The sequence below is a fragment of the Cervus elaphus genome, chromosome 2 (assembly GCF_910594005.1).
Source record: "Cervus elaphus chromosome 2, mCerEla1.1, whole genome shotgun sequence".
Lineage (NCBI taxonomy): Eukaryota > Metazoa > Chordata > Mammalia > Artiodactyla > Cervidae > Cervus > Cervus elaphus.
In genome coordinates, this window is record NC_057816.1 from 41,511,048 (window position 1) to 41,535,464 (window position 24,417).

Genomic DNA, 24,417 nt, shown 5'->3' on the forward strand with positions numbered 1-24,417 from the left:
GAGTGAGGTGGGAAGGAGGAGTGTTTGGGGATTGCAGTCCTGAAGTGAGGCAAGTAGATTTCGGGAGTACCTTGTCATGCTCCAGGCAGTGGGTTAAGCCCTTTTTGGATTATCTTAGTCTCCATGGTGACTAAGTCTCCAGGTACTATTATTATCTCTGTTTTTACAGGTGAGGAAACCGAGGCACAGCAAGGTTAAACAACTTGCACAAGGTAACACAGCTATTAGGTGGCACCGCTGGGACTAGGTCCAGTGTGGGCTGGCCCCACTATCCATGCTCCTACCCACGTCTGTTTACCGCCCTCTGGGTTAGGGGTAAAAGCATGTGTCTGGACTTCATGTGAGATCTGAGTTTCCAAGTAACCACGGGCATGCTGGCTGAAGCACAAATATTAGCAATCATTAATTTCTCTGCAGGGAAGAAGAGAGCAGGGTAACCAACCCAAGTCCTACGCGATACAGTTCATTGATCTGTTGGCCTCTGTGCTCATCTGCCCAGTTACTTACTGATACCTGTTGAGCACTCACTTCATGGCAGGTGCTGCTCTGCACATTTTTCATGTCATCTCATCAGTTATCACAGTTCTATGGGGTCTCAGTGTGGCTTACCCCATTAAATAAAATATTTATGTATTTATTTGGCTGCACTGGTCTTCATGACTGTGTGTGGGCTTTCTCCGGTTGCAGAGAGTGGGCTCTGTCCACTAGCTGCAGTGCTCAGACTTCTCACTGCAGTGGCTTCTCTTTTTGCAGAGAACAGGCTCTAGAGTGCCCGGGCTTCAGTAGTTGTGGCACATGGGCTTAGTGTAGCCCTGCAGCATGTGGAATCTTCCCGGAGCAGGAATCAAACCAGTGTCCCCCGCATTGCAAGGCAGATTCTTAACCACCGGACCACCAGCAAAGCCCTGGTTCACTCAATTTTATAGAAAAAAGGAGACATTGTATTTTTACCTATGCCCAATTCCAAAGCCAATGTGTTTTTTAAAAAGTACTATGATATTTACATTCAAAGCTTTATTTCCTCATTTTCATTGCTCTAGTTATTCTAGGGGGTTGTGTTGGTGGAAGGGCAGAAGCTGGCAGGACCCTCTATCAGGTAAGGGCTCTATTAGCAGTGACAAGATAGGAAAACATCCCGGGAGGCTGTCTGGAATATGGAAGGTGAGTATGATAGATGACAAGCTCCTGAGTCTTCGCCAAACACCGCTGAGAGGTGGCCGCGGAAGTCGGGGCGAGGTGAGCTCCCCGGGCCATTCATGTCCCTGATAAATCAATACCTGTCAGGGCCCGGCAAGAAGGATGGAGGTGCTGCAAGGAGGTCGAACTTCTCAAGGTTCCCTGAAGTTTGCAGGCGGAGCTCTCAGCGGCAAGGATGCATTTTACAGCTCAAGGACTCAAGGATGCTGGGGAGGGAAGCAGACAGCATTATGACTTCCTTTCCCGCCTCCACAGTGGGGTGCAAATGGAGAGAAATGAGGAAAGTGTCCAGGACAATCGCCTCTCCCAGCAGCAAATATCTAGCCTGGGAAGGGCGGCGGCTGATGACCAGGAGGCTCATGTCTGTTTCAGGATGTTGCTCAGGGTCACAGTGATTCTCAGATGGGGGAGGGACTTCATCAGGGTGTGGGGGAAGAGGTCAGGTAAAGCCAGAAAACCACACAAGAAAATGACTCTCCCCGCCACTTTTCTGCCCTGTTTCGCTTCCTCTCTACCCTCCCAGCCAACATACTGTTTTCCCAACCATGCTCTGCATGGCCCTGGGCATCCCCCACTTTGTCTCCAGGCTATAGGAGTGACAAATGAAGGGAGGGAGAAGCCAGGAGGGCTCCACCATCACCTATCACCAAACAGGGAAGCTCCTTTTTGCTGGTTTGTGTTACCTATTATGGGTTACGGTTTCTGAGGTTTGGTTTGCAAAAAAGCCTTTTTGCTCTCCAACACCCATCTCCCAGCAAATCCAACCCAATCATGTGGGTTATTTGGGGGATAATTTTATTTATTTAGTTACGCTTGGTTGTGCTGGATCTTTGTTGCTGCATGGACTTTCCCTAGTTGCGGTGAGCAGGGTCTACTCTTTGCCGCGGTGCGTGGGCCTCTCATTGCGGTGGCTTCTCTTGTTGGGGTGCACAGGCTCTGAGAACATGGGCTTCGCTAGCTGCAGCACGTGAGCTCAGCCGCTGTGGAGCACGGGCTTAGCTACTCCGCAGCGTGTGGGCTCTTCCCGGACTAGGGATCAGACCCACGTCCCCTGCATTGGCAGGTGGATTCCTACCTGCTGTACCATCAGGGAAGTCCCAGGTGGGTTATTTTTGCCTTTTTGAGGGTATGGCACCTAGCGGGTACTTGGTAGTTGGTAGCCATTATTCAGGGCTTCCCTGGTGGCTGGACAGCAAAGAATCCACCTGCAATGCGGGACACTTGGGTTCGATCCCTGGCTTGGGAAGATCCCCTGGAGGAGGGCATGGCAATCCACTCCAGTATTCTTGCCTGGAGACTCCCATGGACAGAGGAACCTGGAGGGTTGTAGTCCCTGGGGTCGCAAAGAGTCGGACACGACGGAGCGACTAAGCACCGCACAGCACGTAGCACCGCCATTATTAACCACGGTGCCTCGCAGCGCCTGCCCTCCGGCTTGCCGGCGTCCGAGGACACAGACGGCGCGTCCCTCTTCCTGTTTCAGGAGAAGCTGTGCTGGGGTGTGCTCACACCAAACCCTCCCTGCTGTCTTTCCGGAAGAGGGTTTATACCCCTGCTTGTTCTCTGTAGCCTGACTTCCAAACCGAGTCTCTCCTATCCAAGGAGCAAACAGCCTAGGATAAGGACAAGACTCATGTCAAAGTGCTTTTTCAATTGCAAAAGACTAAAAATATGTGCACTTGTCACCCTGATTGTGTTTTTAGGAGGAAACAGACTCACAATGAATACTACTAGTGGGCAGTTTGAATCCCCCCAGCAGACCTGCTCCGGTTCTCAAGAGCAGCCTATGTTCCCCAGACACTTCATTCTGGGGCACTGACAGAGATGCTAAGAAGCCGGTGGGACAGGGCCATTGCCTCGAGAGCCCCAACTAGAAAGCCACAATTAACCAGACCCTTCCTGGCTGTGCCTTCAATTAAACAGAATGACAGTACTTTTTTTTTTTTTTTTACACTTTTATGAAAAAGGTAAATGCCAAAATGACATTATTACTTATTTTTATTTTTGCAAAAGTTTATTTTGCAAGGGTAAATTTAGGGTATGCCCCGTGGTAATTCACTGAGTGCACGTTTATGAGGCTGCACTATGACCAGGGCGTGGAGACCGGAGGGCGTCTGTAGGGTAAGGATGGAGCTCAGACCTCGGGGCAGTCTTCGGGGGAACACAGACATGCAGGAAGACGGTCGAGTGCAAAAGGATGACAAGTGACATACAAGTGGTACAGAAATCACATATTAATTTTTAAAGTAGGAATCGGAGTCATGCAGAGAATGACGTTAGGATGTTGCAACAGTGAGGGGTGAAATAGCTACTTTAGATACGCTGGTCAGGAGAGACCTCTATGAAGAGGGAACATCTGAGCAAAGACCTGAATGTAGGGATGTAGGTCCAGTGTTCCAGAAACAGGGAATGTGCAAGGACCTTGAGGCAGAAGTGAGTTTAAAGTCTGAGGAGTAGAAAGAAAGGCAGTGCGTTACAGAGGAGTGCATGAGAGAGAAAGCACCAAGGCAGAAAGTTAGACAGGCAGATGGGATTTTGAACTTTGATCTTAGTGTGATTAAAAAACAAACAACTCTTATCTATTCATCATCTATCTATCCATCTATCCAAAACAGTCTTTGAATACAACCTCAGATCCCAGTACCATTCCAGGTACATAGCAAGTGCTCAATAAATAGTGTCTGTTGACTAAGCAAGGGTCAGATCATAAACCAAAGTTATAAAGTCCTGATGGTAAATGAACAGGCATTTCTGCCGGGAGCTAGAAGACTGGAGGGGTCTTCCAAGTGTCCCAAGGAACATCCTGCGAAATGGCCACTGTCCATAGACCCCAAAGACATTCACCTTCTCCCCCAGCCCTCCTTTGTGACCCCATGGACTGTAGCCCACCAGGCTCCTCTGTCCACAGGATTCTCCAGGCAAGAATACTAGAGCGTGTTGCCATGCCCTCCTCCAGAGGATCTTCCCAACCCAGGTAGAGATGCCTTGTCTCTTAGGTCTTGCATTGGCAGGCAGGTTCTTTACCACTAGAGCCGCCTGGGAAGCAGACTATGACTACGCTAAGACACGATAGATTTCTAAAACATTCAGCACTGGTTCACACCCCATATGTAGCCAGGAAATTGGACTCTACTTTTTGGAAAGATTTTTCTTTTTCAGCCAGAGCGTTACAAAAGGGGTGGGGGATTTCTGCCTATTTAGACGTTAATCCGAATATCCAATTCCAGGACAATTTCATTTGATTAAATTTCATTCCATTTAGGAAGGGAGGGAGGAGGAGCACCTTAAGAGTTTGGGTAAGTTATTTTCTCAGTCTCTCAGGCTTCCCTGGATGAGACTGTTCCAGTCCACCAGCTTGTGGGGGCAGCGGGAGAAAGGCTCATTGGCATGAATCTGAAGTTTACAATGGCCCAAGCGAACCACATCTCTGGCATGCGATTGACCATTTGGAAGCAGACCTTCTGATCATTCTAATATTGCAGAAACTGTTGACTGGCTTGCTTCTGAGCCACAGGTAAGTGTACATTGATTTTAAACATTAGTAAGAACACGAATTCTGGCAAAGAGGCTGTTGTTCCCACAGGATGTTCAAAGCTTCAAAGGAACAGATGAACATTTGCATAACCTTCAATGTGAAGATGGCAGCTAGCACTAATTTTTAATTTATTTTCCCCCAGAGTAAGTATCTCTTGGTAACTCTTGGTCAGGTAGACAATAAGGGTTTGGTAAAATTGTTTAAAAGTCAGGAGGAGAAAAAAAATCCAAAGGTGCTGAAGGTGAAGGGAAAATAAATACCCACGGATGGACTGTTTTCCCTCTAAACTCAAGTGTAGAAAAATGAAAGTTGCTCAGTTATGTCCAACTCTTTGTGACCCCCTGGACTATACAGTCCATGGAATTCTCCAGGACAGAATACTGGAGTGGGTAGCCTTTCCCTTCTCCAGGGGATCTTCCCAACCCAGGGATCAAACCCAGGTCTCCTGAATTGCAGGCAGATTCTTTACCATCTGAGTTACAAGGGAAGCCTGAGGTATATAAATGGTACAGAATTCGGTTTGCACTGTAGACTTTATGGAGTGACACTGTGTGTTTGAATTTGCTGAGTTTTCTCTCTTGCTTTGGTATAACACTATTTGTTATGGATTGAATGTTTGTGTCTGCCCCAAATTCATATGTTGAAATTTAATCCCCAATGTGATGGTATTTGGAGGTAAGGCCTTTGGGAGGTGACTAGGTCAGGAGGATGGAGCCCTCATGTTCAGGACTGATGCCCTTGTGAGAGCACAGAGAGCTAGTTTGCTTCTTCCTGCCATTCAAGGATACAATGAACAGTCTGCAGTCTGTACCCTGGAAGAAGAGTCTCAACGGGAGCTGACCATGATCTCAGACTGCCAGCCTTCACAATTGAGAGAAATAAATATCTGTTGTTTATAACTCAGTCTATGAGACTTTTTATAGCAACCTGAGCTGACTTGGGCATTATTCCATGGCTCATTTAATTAAAAGAAAAGAACTATAACGATTGGTATAAAATGACTATAATGAGGATGAGATGGTTGGATAGCATCACCAATTCAATGGACTTGAACTTGGGCAAATTCTGGGAGATGGTGAGGGACAGGGAAGCCTGGCATGCCACAGTCACAGGATCGCAATGAGTTGGACATGACTTGGCAACTGAACAACAACAAGAACTATAATGATAGGTTTTTAATTACTTGAAGGATACTGTTGGTGATCTTTCCTATCTCTTATTATGGAAATTGTTTCAGATTTTTAACATAGAATGAAGGATCATAAGACTATTTCATGGTTTTGGCTCCTGGGTCTGTGCAAATAACTGTTTTGGGGAGGAAAGATGGTATATCTTAGCTTTTATCCTGGGAAATTTCAACCAACCACCATCTCACTACCAAATGAGTACTAAGTCCTGTCAACAGGGCCATGCAAATATTAATGACAAATATTTGTTTAGTGATTTATCATTTAGAGTATACATTTGTTTATGGTATCCAACCTCAGCAACACTTTAAGAAAACATCATCACATGTTGAGGAAATAATAAGTAATAGTAATGACAGTAATGATAATAATAATAATGAGGAAGAAGAAGAGGAGGAGCAGAAGAAGGAAAGAAGACCGTGGCTTGCCCTAAATCATACAGACCTGAGGGCACAGCGAGGATCCAAACTTCTTTCTTCTGATCCCAAATTTAATATTCTTTCCACAGTGTTTGTTTTTAGAAACAAGGGTAAATATGTTAGACTGATTACAGAATTTCAGAATTCTGATTCACAGTGTTGCAAGAAACCTTAGGGACCTAGAAAAAAAATAGCCAAAACCACCTTAGGAAGATGGAGATGAAAAGAATCAACACTTGCACCTGGACCTTTGGTGGGAAAGCCTAGTCTTCAAGCAAAGCTTCTGGCATCTGGTTTGGTGTTCTCATTGCACTCTCTCCTCCTCCCAATTCACGGCACATGGCAATACATGTAGGTATGCACTTATTAGTTATTTTTGTGCTTGCCTATTTATTTATTTTTCTTCATTACAGTAAGTGCCCTCCATATGACAAGTTCCATTCCAAGAGTGCGTTTGTAAGTCCAATTTGTGTGTAAGTCCAACAAACTTAGCCTGCATACCCAACTAACACAGTCAGCTTTGTAACACTGTACTCTGATAGGTTTATAGTACTTTTCACATAAATAATACATAAAAGTAAACACAAAAAAATAAAACATTTGAATCTTACAGTATAGTACCTTGTAAAGTATAGTAGTATAGCTGGCATAGAGGGGCTGGCATCGAGTGAACAGGCAAGAACAGTGACTGACTGGAGGGAGGAGAGGAGGTGGGAGATGGGAGAGCTGAGGGATCGTCAGCAGCAGAGACGAGGGCAAACTGCGCGTTCACTCACGCCAACTGATGCATTGATGCCTTTCAATACTGATGCAATGCAGGTTCGAACCTGTGAAAGTCCAAAAGTTGAAGGATCATACGTAGGAGACTTACTGTACTGTTTTACTTCCCAGTTGGTCATTTTCAGGAAGCCAGAATGACATTTTCCAATAGAAGACAAGGCCTTACGTTTTTTTATCTTACATACTTAACGTGGTACAGATTTAGGTTTTAGGTTGGGACAGGCATCATTTTCCTATTTTGGCTAAGAAAATGAGGTGTCAGAATTCTCTAGAAATTGTTTTCTTTATTCCTGTCCCACTTCCCCTTTTCCTCTTGCATCCCTGCTCAACGTTTAAACTTTTATTCTGCCGAGGTTTCTAGTAATATTCACATAGATCATGCAGGGTGCCAAATGTGAGTCAGTAAGTAAGGAAAAAAAATACATGGGAAACTGGCCAATTTGTGGGGTAAACAAACAGCAAAATACTTTCTTTTCTTTTTTTCTTTTGGTGTTGGGATCAGCCTGAATGCACTCCAAAGCTGGCTGTGACTTCTTTTCCCAGCCGAGCGACAGTATGTTAGTCAAGGTGGGAATGATGATTTATTGGAGTGGACATGTTTCAAAATCAGTTTGGCTTTAGAAAATGTTGCTGTCCTGTACTGTCATAAAACACACTGTGAAAATTATTAAGCTGGGTCCTGCAGAGATTTGAAGAAGGTACAATGTGAGGTAGTCATTTCTACCACAGGCCAGGGACCCTCAGGGCTGAAGAGTTACTGCAAATCTTTCACATTTCCACAGACTGAAAATATAGAAGTTGTTCATCGAGATGACAGGCTCACAATCAACTCAGGCTGCTTCGCCTACCCCAGCCTTCTCAGGTAAAAATTCTTGTATTTTGGTCTTGCTGACCCTGGTCGTGGTTCTGCTCAGGGAAGTGGAGAGAGCTTCAGCCCAGAAAGGGACTATGTGGGGACTCGATTCGGGGAAGGAGAAGGGGAGGTAGCCAGTGACATTGAGCGACAAGGGCAGAGACAGAAACAGCCCCTGAGGCTGAGTTTGGAGCAAGTTTGGGAAGTATAGAGACAGAGTAGAGAGCTAAGGCGAGAAATAAACAGAGTGAAGAGGAGAAAGCGATTTTTAAGATGACTTGCTGCGTGTAGTTAATGGCTCTCCTATGACTCGTCTCATGGAGACTTTAGACAAAATTTAAATTGCTTTGAACAGATTCTGTATTTTTCAAGCTATAATACCTGTGTTTTGAATCTGAGAACATCCTTGAATGTACCACTCAATGTGCAGATCATGACACACCCGACACTTCTCAAAAGTATGTAGATATTCTTGTAATTAATAACATAAAGTCTATTTAGAAGTGATCTTAAAATCACAATAGTCCAATATCACTATGTATTTGCTGAATCAGTATGTACTATACTTCTACCATGGGGGGAGGCGATGATTTTATTTTATTTTTTTTGTCAAGAGTCCTCCTGCACTAAAAAAGTTTTTAAAAACAACCATGATAATGGCCATGAGATCAAGTTTGCAAATCTGCAGAGCCGTTTGTAAAGACAAAGCCTTCTTATCATCAGTCTTGATAATATTTACTTCCTTAGAGTAAATTCAGATGCTAGAACCCATGTTTAAGAAAAGTTGTCTAATTAATCATAGACAGTGAGTTATAACTATGAAATGGGTATAAAATACTGTGGAAGGAAGAGTCATTCTGTCAGAGGTGGCCTCACCTTCAGAGAAGAGACAAGACCAGAGTGTGGTCAAGTGGATGGTGGATTCAGGAAGCAGACAAGATAAGTGGACAGTCTAGGAGAAAAGCTATAAGCAAACGTGGAGAAATTTACCCAGGAGGAACACTGTTTTTGCCATGTGGACTACTGAATAGCAATGCAAAATCCTACCTAGAGGCTGTCATACAAAGTGAGCTAAACCAGGAAAACAAATATCTTATATTAACGTATATATGTGGAATCTAGAAAAGTGGTATTGATGATCTTATTAAACAGAAATAGAGACACAGAGGTAGAGAACAAACGTGTGGACACCCAGTGGGCAGCTGGAGTAAACTGGGAGACTGGGATCGATGCATATCCAGTATTGACACTATGTATAAAATAGACGACAAATGAGGACCTACTGCAGGGCACAGGGAACCCAACTCAGTGCTCTGTGGTGACCTAATGGGAAGGAAACCCAAAAGAGAGGGGACTTATGTGTGTATACAGCTGATGCATCCCGACATCTGGCCCTTTAAAGCCATTTTGCTGTTGTTAGTTGCTCAATTGTGGCCGACTCTTGTTGATACCCATGTACTGTAGCTCACCAGGCTCCTCTGTTCATGGGATTTCTCAGGCCAGAATGCTGGAATGATTGGTCATTTCCCTCTCCAGGGGATCTTGCTGACCGAGAGATCGAACCCATGTCTCCTGCATTGTGGTGGGATTCATTACCACTGAGCCATCTGGGAAGCCTTAGACAGCGTATTAAAAAGCAGAGACATTACTTTGCTAACAAAGGTCCATATAGTCAAAGCTAGGGTTTTTCCAGTAGTCATGTACATTTATGAAAGTTTGTCCATGAAGAAGGCTAAATGCCAAAGAATTGATGCTTTTGAGTTGTGGTGTTGGAGAAGACTCTTAAGAGTCCCTTGGACTGCAAGGAGATCAAACCAGTCCATCGTAAAGGAAATCAGTCCTGAATATTCATTGGAAGAACTGATGCTGAAGTTGAAACTCCATTACTTTGGCCACCTGATGCAAAGAACTAACTCATTGGAAAAGACCTTGATGCTGGGAAAGATTGAAGGCAGGAGGATAAAGGGATGACAGGGGATGAGATGGTTGGATGGCATCACCAACTCGATGGACATGAGTTTGAGCAAGCTCTGGGAGTTGTTGATGGACAGGAAAGCCTGGTATACTGCAGTCCATGGGTTCGCAAAGAGTTGGACATGCCTGAGCCACTCAACCAGAGAAGGCAATGGCAACTCACTCCAGTACTCTTGCCTGGAAAATCCCATGGATGGAGGAGACTAGTAGGCTGCAGTCCATGGAATCGCTAAGAGTTGGACACGACTGAGAGACTTCACTTTCACTTTTCACTTTTATGCATTGGAAAAGAAAATGGCAACCCACTCCAGTGTTCTTGCCTGGAGAATCCCAGGGATGGGGGAGCCTTGTGGGCTGCCATCTATGGGGTCACACAGAGTCGGACATGACTGAGCGACTTAGCAGCAGCAGCAGCAGAGCGACTGAACTGAACTGATGCTAAAGCTGAAGCTCCAATACTTCGGCCACCGAAGAGCCTGCTCACTGGAAAAGACCCTGATGTTGGGAAAGACTGAAGGAAAAAGGAGAAGGGTGCAACAGAGGATAAGATGGTTAGATTACATTGCTAACTCAATGGACATGAATTTGAGCAAACTCCAGGAGGCAGTAGAGGACAGAAGAGCCTGGCGTGCTGCAGTCCATGGGGTCATACAGAGTCAGACATGCCTTTGCCATTGAAAAACAACAACATAGCTGATTCACTTTGCTGTGCAGTAAAAACTAACACAATATTGTAAAGCAACTATACTCCAGTAAAAATTAATTTTTTTAAAAAAGCAACATCCTCAGCAGAAAGGACTGTCTTGATGAAACACCTGTAGGTATCCTAAGGAGCTCAAGCCCTCAATAGGGAGCTTTGGTGATGATTGGAGTAACTGAATTATCACACAATCCTTGGGGTGGGGACAGGAGATATAATTGATGGAATTACTGTGAACAGCTCATTTAGTTATATTTAGTAAATTTAAATATATTCAAACCCTGTGTTATGCACTTCTATTTCATTTTTCCAGAGGACACGATACAAGAATCTTTACTACGATATTCATGATAATACTCAAAACCTGGAAAAATTTCAAATGTCCATCAACAGGAGGACAAGGAGGTAGACTGTGCTATCTTCTTTTGGTTAAACATAGTTCAGTTCAGTTCAGTCACTCAGTCATGTCCAACTCTTTGCAACTCCATGGACTTCAGCACGCTAGGCTTCCCTGTCCATCACCAACTCCCAGAGCTTGCTCAAACTCATGTCTATCGAGTTGGTGATGCCATCCAACCATCTCATCCTCTGTGGTCCCCTTCTCCTCTTGCCTTCAATATTTCCCAGAATCAGGGTCTTTTCGAATGAGTCAGCTCTTTCCATCAGGTGGCCAAAGTATTGGAGTTTCAGCTTCAGCAACAGTCCTTCCAATGAATATTCAGGATTGACTTCCTTTAGGATGGACTGGTTTGATCTCCTTGCAGTCCAAGGGACTCTCAAGAGTCTTCTCTAACACCACAGTTCGAAAGCATCAATTCTTCAGCACTCAACTTTCTTTATAGTCCAACTCTCACATCCATTCATGACTACTGGAAAAAACCATATCTTTTGACAGATGGACCTTTGTGAGCAAAGTAATGTCTCTGCTTTTTATATGGTATTTAGGTTGGTCATAGCTTTTCTTTCAAGGACCAAGCATCTTTTAATTTCGTGGCTGCAGTCACTGTTCACAGTGATTTTGGAGCCCCAAAAAATAAAGTCTGCCACTGTTTCCACTGTTTCCCCATCTATTTGCCATGAAGTAATGGGACCAGATGCCATGATCTTAGTTTTCTGAATGTTGAGCTTTAAGCCAACTTTTTCACTCTCCTCTTTCACTTTCATCAAGAGGCTCTTTAGTTCTTCAGTTTCTGCCATAGGGTGATATCATCTGCATATCTGAGGTTATTAATATTTCTCCTGGCAATCTTGATTCCAGCTTGTGCTTCATCCAGCCCAGCATTTTACATGATGTACTCTGCATATAAGTTAAATAACAGGGTGACAATATACAGCCTTGAAGTACTCCTTTCCCAATTTGGAACCAGTCTATTGTTCCACGTCTGGTACAAACTGTTGCTTCTTGACCTGCATACAGATTTCTCAGGAGGCATTCGACTGAATATAGACAGCAGTTAAATGATCTGAAACTATCGTCATCATAGTTAAATCTCAGGAACATAGTATGTAATGAAAAAGCAAATTGCAAAATGACATGTACAATATGATGTTGTTTCTATCAAGTTTGAAAGTCTGAAAACAGTGTAACATTTTATTTGTAGAGGTGAACTCACATGACGATGGTATAAAAATATACAAAGGTCTGCAGAATAGCAATTTTTGCAGGGAGGGAAAGAATAGGAATGGGATTAGAAAGTATCCCCAAACTTCAACAATATATTTTTAAAAATCTGCCACAATTACATGAATTTAATATATGAATTCTCTACCTTTATATGTATGATTGAAATAATTTAGAAAAGAAAATTAGAAAACATTACATACTGCAACCTAATTATTGAAATAATAAAAAATTAAAAAACATTAAATAATACAAAATGATTATTAAAGTAAACAGTCCTTGGTTCTTCTCCTTAACATCCCTATTTCTATTCCCCAGAGGTAACTGCTCTGAAACTGTTTTGGTATTCATGTCCATATTTTTGAATCATATGCTTTTACTGCTATTTTTTCTTTATAAAATGTAGGCATTATCTACTGTTGTCTCATCTGTGACTGAAATTTAGCTTCCGCCTTCAGGTTTGCTCCTCCTATTCCTTTAAAATAAATACATGCTTCACAGTTTGGGATTAAATCACTAGTCAATGTTTACTTTATTGCGATCACATAATTAGTGTTTATGGCTGAGCCCGGTAGTATTCATCTATAGTACTATCTTTTATTTTGAGCAAAAAGTGACTCTTGTTGACTTATATTATGTACCAGTTTTCTCTACACCTACTGGTAATTTTCTCAATAGGCTTATAGAGTGCCTCTTCATAAATTTTCCAAATGCTCTAACAGACAAAATAATTTTTAAAAATATTTCCCTGGAGACCCTAGAAGTCTGTATTCTCTGTTCCATTGGGGATTGAACCCAGGTCTCTTGCATTGCAGGTGGATTCTTTACCGTCTGAACCCACCAGGGAAGCCCCACTAGGGACTAGTGTATCTCTAAGCCTGGTGCATAGTTCCCTTAAAGGGGCTGCCCTAAGCCCAGACTTTCACTGGAACTCTTGAGTCCCGGTTTTTCTGTTCTCCGTCTAGATTCATTCTTCTGATTTGGTGTAGCAACTTTTGACTAGTTTCCTGAGTAAAGATACTTACTCATTTGATTGACAGCTGGATAGCAAACTCCTGTGAGAAATTGTTTCTCTTAGTATACTTTTTTAAGATATTGTTCAGCAGTCTTATAGTTACCATGTTTGCTGCTGGAATATCCACTGCAATTTTGTTTTTGTATTTGTGTGTGTGACTGCTTAACCTTGGGTAAATATTTTAGAATCAATTCCTTACTCCTGGTTCTGTAAACTTTCACCATGATGCTACTCGACATGGACACGATTCATTCATGTCAGATACTTGTGGGCACTTTCAGCTGCAGACAAGGGAAACTTGTGTTTTTTTGTTTGTTTTATAATTTCCTCTCCTCTATTTTCGCTTTCCTTCTGGAATTCCTGTTCATTGGATAGTGGACATCCTGGATCAATTCTCTGGTTTTCTTAACTTTATTTTTCTCTTTTGTACACTATTTCATGTTTGCTATTCTTCCTGCAGATTGTCTCAATTTTATCTTCCAATACTTGTTTTATTTCTAGTATTATTATTATTATTTCCAAGTTACTTTTCATTTCATTTTTTTAAGGTATCTTTTACTTGTTTCATAATGTACTCTATCTCTGAAGATGATTTTTCTTATTATTCCTGTATTATCTTCTCTTCCTAACCAGTCAGCCTTTTTTTCTTTTCCCTTGGTTTTGCATGTTGATAACTGGTGATATCAAATATTCTTACTAAACAAAGAGACACTCCAAAGTTATGAGAATGCCTCCAAATGTGGGGAAGATTTATTAACAAGTGGGTTCACAAGGCTGGATGGCGTGTCAGCCTTCCCAGGAGGCCCCTCAGTGGCGGCATCTGGAGATCTTTTCCTGGGCATGACTGCGTTTCTCCTGGCTCCTCCCTTGGGGATTCAGTCTTATAAACACTCTGGTGTCAGGATGTGTGCGGGAGTCAGTGGCCCGTTTCTGTCCGTCAGCCCTGCTTCTTGCTTGTGTGTCTGACTCTAGCTACTAGGGCCCACTTTCTCAAGCCCATGCGATTCATTCTCCTCCCTGACCTGGAACTTATTCGTGCAGCTGAGAAAAGGTGTGGACTGGGGCCCTGGCGTCCTGTTCTCAGGCTCAGCCTTCACCACTTCACTGATATTTCGTACCTCCAACTCCGGAGCAGCCCAGAGTTCTGCTGGGGTTTCAGCTTCTTTCTGTATTATGCCTAGGAGTCCACATCCTCTGCCTCACAGTCAGTCACCTTACCCTTGTCGAAATAAAAGACAGACAGACTTGACATCTCCTATCAGCTGTTCTGTCTTACCTCCTTTTCTTTGTCATTAGAAATGTATACCTTTTTCTTTTCTTTTCAGTGGGGTTTCTCGAAGGAGTGGAGATAAATTCACATGTTTAATAACAGAGGTGAGTAAAGCAATTTACTGTTCCTCAGCATCCTTTTATACAGGATGGGAATATAGCATCTACCTCAGAGTCGTGAGGAATAAATGAGTTGCAGGTGTGTGTGCTAAGTCACTTCAGTAGTGTCCGACTCTTTGCCACCCTATGGACTCTAGCCCACCAGGCTCCTCTGTCCATGCGATTCTCCAAGGCAAAAATATTGGAGTGGCTTGCCACTGCCTTCTCCAGGGGGTCTTCCCGACCAAGGAATCAAACCCACATATCTTATGTCTCCTGTTGGCAGGTGGGTTCTTTACCACTAGTGCCACCTGGGAAACCCAATAAATGAGTTACTACAGGTCAAATGCTCAGAACAGTGTTAGCACATGGAACATTCTCAGTATTTGCTACCATATTTTTATTAGTATTATTATTCACTGTTTCTTACTCAGCTAACAATTTCTTAGTTGGTTCCTTGCACCTCTCTTGTAGCACACATGACTAAAAAACAAACAAAAATGATGCACTGAGAATTAGAATATTTGATTAAAAAAACTAGAATAGTAGATAAAAAACTGGAACAGTATAGAACACATAGTAGGTTCTCAATAAATGCTTGCTAATTCTGGATCTGTATCTTTGTTTTCTCGTCCCAGACTCTGATTGACCTTTGTATATCCCAAGGGCCCGATTTAGTACTTAAGCTTATAAGCCGTTCCCAAGGCTATATCAAGTTGAACCAAACTGAATTTGTATTGGCACCCATTTTGGGAAACAGAAATATACTACAAAACCTGATTTAGATGTCAATAAGTTGAGTTAAATACAGATTTTTTTAACCAAAATTTTAGTAATGCTGCCTCAAAAATCAACATATTTTGAGGGAACATTTTTATTACTTTATTTCCATTCGATGAATGTCATAAAAGAATTCAGCCAGCAAAACATTGCCTTGTGTACACTGCATTCTTTGTTTACATTTTATGAATTTCTTTGGATGAATTTGTTTCAATGCTGCTTACCCATCATAATGTTGAATTTTCCCTCTTAGATGAATTATCTTTAGCAAATTTGAGTCTGCGACAGTGCTGAAATATTTCCTTCTAAGCTTTCCTGATTTGGGACATTAAATCAAGATTCCTTCTTCACGTATTCTTAGTAGACAGATGCTGTTTGAAATCCCAGCTCAGGCTTCCCTGGCCGTCCAATGGGTAAGACTTTGTCTTCCAGCATAGGGGTGTGGGCTTGATCCCTGGTCCAGGAGCTAGGATCCCACATGCCTTGTGGCAAAAAAACCCCAAACCCAAAACAGAAGCAATATGGTAGCAAACTCAATAAAGACTTAAAAAAAAAGAATAAGTCCCAGCTTAGTTCCCAAGAAGACTGTTACTATGTCATGAGCGTTTTACAGAGCGAGCCATGTGGTATATACTAGGGCCAAGGCAGATCCTACCCTTCGGACTCTCACTAGGGACACTGCGGTATAATGTCAGACAATCCAAGGACGTGGGCTCTGCCGTCTCAAGAGCCAACAGAGGAAGGGAACCTAAGGCCGTGTGCTACCGTCCGCGAAGGTCACCAGTGACAGGGAAGGATCCCGCACGGGCCTCTGTTTCCCTCACTGAGTGCCAGGCTTGGTATGCCTTTTCATTCCTCTCCCCAGTGTATGCAAGATATAAACCAAGATACAAAATTCTCTTTTTATAGCTAGTTTCAAAATGTTTGGACATACTTGCACATCGTTCCCCTGTGAACTTGTATTTGATAGCTGTTTTGTTGTTTGTTTTAGTCGCTAAGTCGTGTCTGACTCTTCTGCAACCCCATGGACTGTAGCCCTCCAGGCTCCTCTATCCATGGTATTCTCCAGGCGAGAGTGCTGGAGTGGGTTAGCATTTTCTCTTCCAGAGGATCTTCCTGACCCAGGGATCGAACTCGAGTCTCCTGCATTGCACATGGATTCTTTACCACTGATCCACCAGGGAGAGCCTGAAAGTTATCTCAAATTGCTTTAAAAAAATAGTCTTCTTGTCTTGACTGCTTTTCATGTCAAGTAAGGTTTAGGGCAACTGATGCCAGAGAAACTCATATTTGGGAGAAAAAGAAATAAGACTCTAGAAGCTAAATTCTGCAGTTTTAAAAAGAGCCCAACATGAGCCTTTCTCTGCCTGCATTTGAAAACTGTACCAAAATATGGCACTCTTCTGCACAGGGGCGCTTTCTGTCACTGGGCTCAAGTCTGCCTGAGCAAACCATCTGCATGACGCAGGAGGCCAAGCTGCCTAATGCTTCTGACAGATCCTCTAACAAACATGCTCTCATATGGGTCCCCCTTTCCTCTGCTCTGAGGGTAGCTTTAGGCTGCAGGAAATAAAGCCTGAAATGATATAACTGGCATATTGGTTGTGAGACTCTTTGATCTAACAAAGTCCCTTTGGAGCCAAATAAAACAACTCAGGCTCATTGTACCTGAGAGGGGCCTTAGCTTTCTCATGAAGTCTGTAACTCTTAGCTATCCCAGCGTGATGCTAGAAATATTTTCACTTTGAGTTTCTGGAACCAATCCTGACTTTAAGACAAGTTAACCCCATTGTAGAGACCTGGCAAAGAATGCCTGTGCCTATAATTTCCTGGATCTTTCCCTGGAAAGATTTTTTTCCTTGGTTGGTAAGTTTGGGAGAGTAAACTAGAAACCTGAACAACTAGGCCATGTGGGATGCACTTATGAAGGTATAATATTTATTTTTAGGCCCAGTTATGCAAATGTTTGGCACTGTATTCTCCCCACATAAAAATAGACATAGAAAATAAGCTATGGCACATTTCAAAACAGTGCATACATCGGCTATTACCAGTGGGTAACACTGGCATACAAGGAAAGAATCTCTGCCCATCATGAATCCATGGCTTGAACTGGCAGGGCCTGTGTGCTCAGAGGGAAGGCTGACCTGTTTTTGTTACTCAGAAGAAATGAACTGTTACCTTTTATAGATGCATATTTTAACAGGGGCTCAACAGAGTGGCAACCCACTCCATTGTTCTTACCGGGAGAATCCCAGGGACGGCAGAGCCTGGTGGGCTGCCGTCTATGGGGCCACATAGAGTCGGACACGACTGAAGTGACTTAGCAGCAGCAGCAGCAGAGAGGCAGACCTATGCACTGACGTGGAGGCAACATTCCACAACCCCAATAGAGGATAAAGGATAAAGCCACATGTACCCTCACTTATTTTCTGATTTCGCTTTCTCCAAAGACTGAGTATCTTCAACATTATAAATTACATTAATATTTCTGAACAAACATAAGATCGATCGGTGTGTGGGATTTACACTTATTTTCTTATGATCAAAGGGAGCTGAATGCTCCATGTTAAATACAAATTACTGAAGTATGAGAGATGTATCCAAACAATACATATCTAATGAAGACTATCCATCACATTTCAGATCAAAATTAATGTCTGTGCAACCAATCTGCAAGTGTGTAATATTTTAGAATCCCTTTCAACGCTAAGCCCTACTTCACTCTAGCATTTGTTCCTATTTACTATATTCTTAGTAAGAAGTACTTCATTCTTCGTGTTTCAAATAATCAGTAATGGAAAAAGAAAAAAACCCGTAAGAGTTTACTCTGTCACTCAAGGAAAGGCAAGGGACAATATCTTTCTTCCTATGAAGAGGTTTTTTATGCTAATATCCAGAGATTACTCAATAATCCCATGGACCTTCCAAACACTAATAGCAAACGTTCATGTACTCAATATTCATATTCAATGTGACACTTGAATTAAGCTAATTTATTCAGCACAAACATGACCTTGAATTATAGCATATTTTAATGTTGTGCTTAGGAACTTAAACCACTGGGAAGAATTTTAATGAGGGGATAAGAAAAGGCACTTAGTTTGGTTCATTGACTTGTTGCTGTTCAGGAAATAATTGGCACCGTTTGCTCACTGTGTGGAGGGTTTCACATTAAAGCATCATTCGGACAAATGGATCAAGCTATATTTTAGAGTGGGAGTAAGTGAGTCTGAGATTCTTAGTTCTCTTGCTCATCTGTGAATGAAATTAAACAATGCCAAAGGTTTAAAAAACCCTGTTTGAAAGCATATCTTTGGTAGAGATCCAATATTTTGCTGCTGGTTTTTTTTTTCCTTCTATCATTTTCAGGACATTCACATTCAATAAACTATCGAAAAGGAGTCCACAGGTCTCACTGTTATTTTCAGCCTACCTGTTCATTCAGAAACATTTTAAAGCTGTTTTAGGGTCTCCTCGGTACTGTCAGTAGAGTTTTATTGTTTTGGAGCATGGTAGTTAACCAGACCACCTTACCTCTCTCCTGAGAAACCTGTATGCAGGCCAAGAAGTAACAGAACTGGACATGGAACAACAGACTAGTTCAAAATCGGGAAAGATGTATGACCAGGCTCTATATTGTCACCATGCTTATTTCACTTCTATGCAGAGTACGTCATGTGGAATTCTGGGCTCTAAAATCACAAGCTGGAATCAAGATTGTCGGGAGAGAAATCAACAACCTAAGATATGCAGATGTGCAGATGATACCACATTAATGGCAGAAAGCAAAAAGGAACTAAAGAGCCTTTTGATGAAAGTGAAACAGGAGAGTGAAACAGCTGACTCAAAATTCAACATTCAAAAAACTAAGATCATGGCATCCAATCCCATCACTTCATGGCAAATAGACGGGAAAAAAGTGGAAACAGTGACAGATTTCATTTTCTTGGGCTTCCAAATCACTGCAGAAGTTGACTGCAGCCATGAAACTAAAAGACACTTGCTCTTTGGAGGGAAAGCTATGAGAAACCTAAACACTGTATTTAAAAAGTAGACATCACTTTGCTGACAAAGGTCCATAATAGCCAAAGCTATGGTTTTTCCAGCAGTCATGTATGGATGTGAGAGTTGGATCACAAAGAACAGTGAGCACCCAAGAACTGATGCTTTTGAGTTGGGGTGTTGGAGAAGACTCTTGAGAGTCCCTTGGACCTCAACAATATCAAATCTGTCAATCCTAAAGGAAATCAAACCCTGAATATCCAGTGGAAGGTTTTTGTTGAAGCTGAAGTTCCTATACTTTGGCCATCTGATGCAAAGAGCCAACTCACTGGAAAAACCCTGGTGCTGGGAAAGATTGAAGGCAGGAGGAGAAGGGGACAACAGAGGACGAGATGGTTGGATGGCATCACCGACTCAATGGACATAAGTTTGAGCAAACTCTGGGAGATAGTGGAGGACAGAGGAGCCTGGCGTGCTGCAGTCCATGGGGTCGCAGAGTTGGACAGGACTCAGAGGCTGAACAACAAGTGAGCAAGGCATACCCCAGTCTTCCAGAGGCTTTCAGCCTATAGAGAGAGACTGACGTAAACGGACATTAAAAAGCAGTCTGTGATAATGGGTGAGCCAGATTGCTGTGTTCATCTCAATATATCCCAAATAAGGTAAAGTCATGCATCTAAGATTATTTTAAATATCTGACTGGTTGTGGGTTTTAAAATAATTATTAAAACTATGCTTATTATAAAGTGTAAATTTCCTACTGATTGTGGGTTTTAAAACAATTATTAAAACTATGCTTATTACAGAATAAAGTTTAAATCTAGAAGAACACTGGAGAAGGCATTGGCACCCCACCCCAGTACTCTTGCCTGGAAAATCTCATGGATGGAGTAGCCTGGTGGGCTGCAGTCCATGGGGTCTCGAAGAGTTGGACAGGACTGAGCGACTTCACTTTCACTTTTCATTTTCATGCATTAGAGAAGGAAATGGCAACCCACTCCAGTGTTCTTGCCTGGAGAATCCCAGGGACGCGGGAGCCTGGTGGGCTGCCGTCTATGGGGTCACACAGAGTCGGACACGACTGAATTGACTTAGCAGCAGCAGCAGCAGCTAGAAAAACACTGGGGTTGCATCATAAATGTAGATAACTCATATAAATTCAACCATTCCTTTTTACCATCCTTTTTAGGTCTCACAAATATTTTCTTTGCCTTCCAATCTAGAGGGAGAAAACAGACTCTTCACAGGGCCTCATTCCCAACACTATGAAACCTTTCTTTCAGTGCTTTTGCTATTGAGATAGTTTTACATTAATCTGTGAGATTATTTGGTTAATGTCTACTCCCTATGCTATGTTATCAAGCAGAGGCCCAGTCTTTTTTCAATTTACTTCTGTGTTCAGTGAAAGTGACATCCCTCAGTCATGTCTGACTCTTTGCGACCCCATGGACTGTAGCCTACCAGGCTCCGTCCATGGGATTTTCCAGGCAAGAGTACTGGAGTGGGCTGCCATTTCCTCCTCCAATCAGAGTGCCTTGCAAAGTGCTTGTTTCATAGTGACTATTTAGTATTTGTTGGATGGATGGATAAGCAAATATATAAAACAGGGTACAGAGGTAGAACCCTGGTGCAGACATCATGGTGACCTAGACTAGAGAAGTGACATTGGAACTGTGGAAACATGGATGGATTTAAGAGATAGGAAGGTGATGCAGAACTTGGTTATTGATTAACTGTATGGAGTGAGAGAGAAAAAGGCGACAAGGACGACATGCAGATATCTGGGTGAGTAATTGGTAGGGTGGTAGTGGCCTTCCCCGAGACAGACAGATAAATCACATCCCAGTGCACCAAAAGGACTTGCAGATGTAATCAAAGAACAACTGTCAGTAGCTGGTGAGAAATGAAAGAAAATGAGAACCGTACTGAAACACAGGGATCAGATATGTTCTGAAGAGCCTCTGGGAGAACTGCTAAGAAACTCTGCAGCTTGATTTAGTCAGACATTTAATAAATCCACTTGTATTCATTTCCTAGGGCTGCCATAACAAATGACCACAAACGTAGTAGCTTAAAACAAAAGAAACTTGTTCTCCCACAGTTCTACAGGCTAGAAGTTTGAAATCAAGGTGTTGGCAGAACCGTTGTCACTTTGCAGGCTTTAGGGAGAAACTTTCCATGCCTGTTCCTGCTCTGGAGCCTTGTGGCAGCGTGACTCCAGTCTCAGCCTCTACATGCATCTCCTTTCTCTGAGTGTCTTCTTAGAAAGACACCAGTCACTGGATTTAGTCTGGACAAAGACACCAGTCATTGGATTAGAGCTCCAAGCTCTGATAATTTGGCCACCTGATGTGAAGAGCTGACTCACTGGAAAAGGCCCTGATGCTGGGAAAGATTGAGGGCAAAAGAGAAGGGGGCAGCGGAGGATGAGATGGTTAAATAGCATCATCGACTCGACGGGTATGAGTCTGAGCATACTGTGGGAGATAGTGAAGGGTAGGGAAGCCTAGCATGCTGCATTTCTTGGGGTCTCAAAGAGTTGCATACAACTTAGTGACTGAACAAAAATCCAATATGATCTCATCTGACATAATGACATCTGAAAAGATTCTATCTACAAATTAGGTCACATTGTCAGGTTTTGCATGGACAGAGGTTTTGTGGGGACAGAATTTAGTCTACTGCATCATTCAACCTATTTCTGTGAACTGGAATTATTAACTGATATATTTGTCAATTATTTTTAGTGATAATTCAATCATAAATGTTTATTATTTTTACCTGACAGATGGAAAAAGAATGTGAGTGTAGTAAAATGTAAGGAAGCCTCTTTAAAAGCTCTTTGTTGGCTATGTGGCTTGGGCAAGATACACATTCACATTTCAGACTAGGTAACTATAAATCTCTGTATTCAAATACCTAGAGATTCTGAACTAAATATAACAAAGAGCCTTTTAACTACATAGCTGAATTCATAAACAGGAGAAATTGCATGGGGCCATAAATGAAGAGGAAAGTGAAAAAGGTTAAGTAGGTGAGCCCAGAAGCCCGGGGTGTGGTTGTCTGAACCAAGCAGATAATCAAGCTTGGTAACAGAAGGGCTTAGAAAAGAAGATAAAACTTTCAGGCATATGAGGCAGGCTGTTAAAACTGAGACCTCTCCCTGCCCACTACCCCCACTCATCTCAGGCCATCGAAGCTGCTACACTTTAACTGAAAGGGTAGATTAAAAAAAAAAAAAAAAAAAAAAAAACCTCAACAAAGCCTCCATTTGGAGTAGCAAAAAAGTATCTCTGAGAATTTACAATAACTACCCTAAATCTTCTGTGGGTTGAAGTGGTCTGAGAAATTGATATGGAATTGGTCAGTGATGACCCTCAGGTGCCTAGAAGAGGCAATAAAAAACACATTCTGTACAGACAGTATTTCAATGCAGGCTATGAAGAAGTACCCAAGATAAAGTCTTACTGAAGATTAATTTATAATAAAAAATGTGAAACTCTCAGGAAAAGTCAACTATGAATAAGAATGAAAAGACACTCAAAAAAATGACATTAGACTCCTAAACCCTTTAGATAATGACATAATGCAATAGAAGCTATAAAATACATAGTCTATAAATACAATTTGAAATTTAAGAAGAGTTTTAGAATATATAAAAGTTGTGAGTATACTATAGAGAATTCCCATAGACTGTATACTATATCCTCTACTAACAATATCTTATATCTCATCAGTATTGATGTTGACTTTGATCACCTGGCTGAGACAGGTAAAATTGTAGAAGTCTTTTTTTCTCCTTTTCACGCTCTCCTCTTTAGAAGGATATAGTTGTATACAGAGCACATTAAGAAGTGAAAAGTTACATTCTACCCCTTTAACAGCAGATCACTCTTTTGCGTGGAAAATTTGTTCTCCCTCATTTACTTATTTATTCATTAAATTATATCAGTCTTGACTCATAGATATTTAATCTATAATTCATGTTATAAACAAATATGGTTTTATTTCTTCTTTTGCTCTAATTCTTCCGGCTTTGGCAACTGGAAGCTCTTTCAGCTGATTCTGTGTCCCTCTGGCATACTCCTATCATTGTGGGTCTCCGTTAATTTTTTTAAAGCAAGTTCTTCATTTTTGGTCCTACAAATGCTCCAGTATTTCTTATGTTTTCCTGCCCCAGTCCTAGAATCAGCCCTTTCTCTGAGAAGCCTTGCTTTCTTCAGTTGCAAATGACACTAGAAATCACAATCTTGATGCTAGGTGGGTTCATTACTCTGGGGCCGTCATTGCTTCTAGACTTTTCAGTTAACAGAACAAAGAAATATATGTACACTTACCTATGTGCAGACACTACCTACCAATATTTATATGTTAAGCTCTGCAACCACATAAAGCTAACCATATGCTCACATTGATGCCTCCACCTCTAATCCACTGCCACAGAGATCACTCTTGTTTCCTCCTTTCAAATAGTTATCCATATCTGGCGGGCATACGTCTGGTGATATCAGAACTGTTAACCTGTATCCCCCTGGGAAACAATTTTATCAAGTAAGACTCAAGGCTCATGTAGTTTCGTTAGCTAAAATACACACTTTAAGTGACTACATAAGTAAATATATTAACATATAATAAAAGAACAGGACATCATAAAAGTAATACACTGTTTTGAAAATAATCAAATACAAATTCTAGAAATTAAAAATACAGTCAATGAAATTAAAAACCTATTGCGTGCATTCAACAGCATATTAAACTCAGATGAAAAGAGAATTAGAAGTGAAAAATAAAAGAGAAGTTCAACGACATCGTGAATGGAATAAGAAAATTCGCTATGTGTTTATAAGGAGCTTCAGAAAGAAAGTACAGTGAGAACAAGAAAGAGAAAATATTTTACATTATAGTAAAGACTTTGTCCAGAATTTGTGAAATAGATGACTTCTCAGAAAATGTAAGCACATTGCAAGCAAAATTCATAAAAAG

The 24,417-nt window shown here is 41.9% G+C and overlaps 1 long non-coding RNA gene across 1 annotated transcript in view; it reads right to left on the reverse strand.

Moving 5' to 3' along the window:
* Positions 1-1,000: 1,000 nt before the first annotated feature.
* The window catches only part of LOC122676827, a 77,274-nt gene continuing 53,857 nt past the window's right edge, over positions 1,001-24,417 (reverse strand). Inside the window, exons 4-5 of the long non-coding RNA XR_006335645.1 lie at positions 6,364-6,517; positions 1,001-1,403 (exon numbers count right to left, since the gene is read on the reverse strand). This is a non-coding gene — a long non-coding RNA (uncharacterized LOC122676827). The remainder of the gene's footprint in view (positions 1,404-6,363; positions 6,518-24,417) is intronic.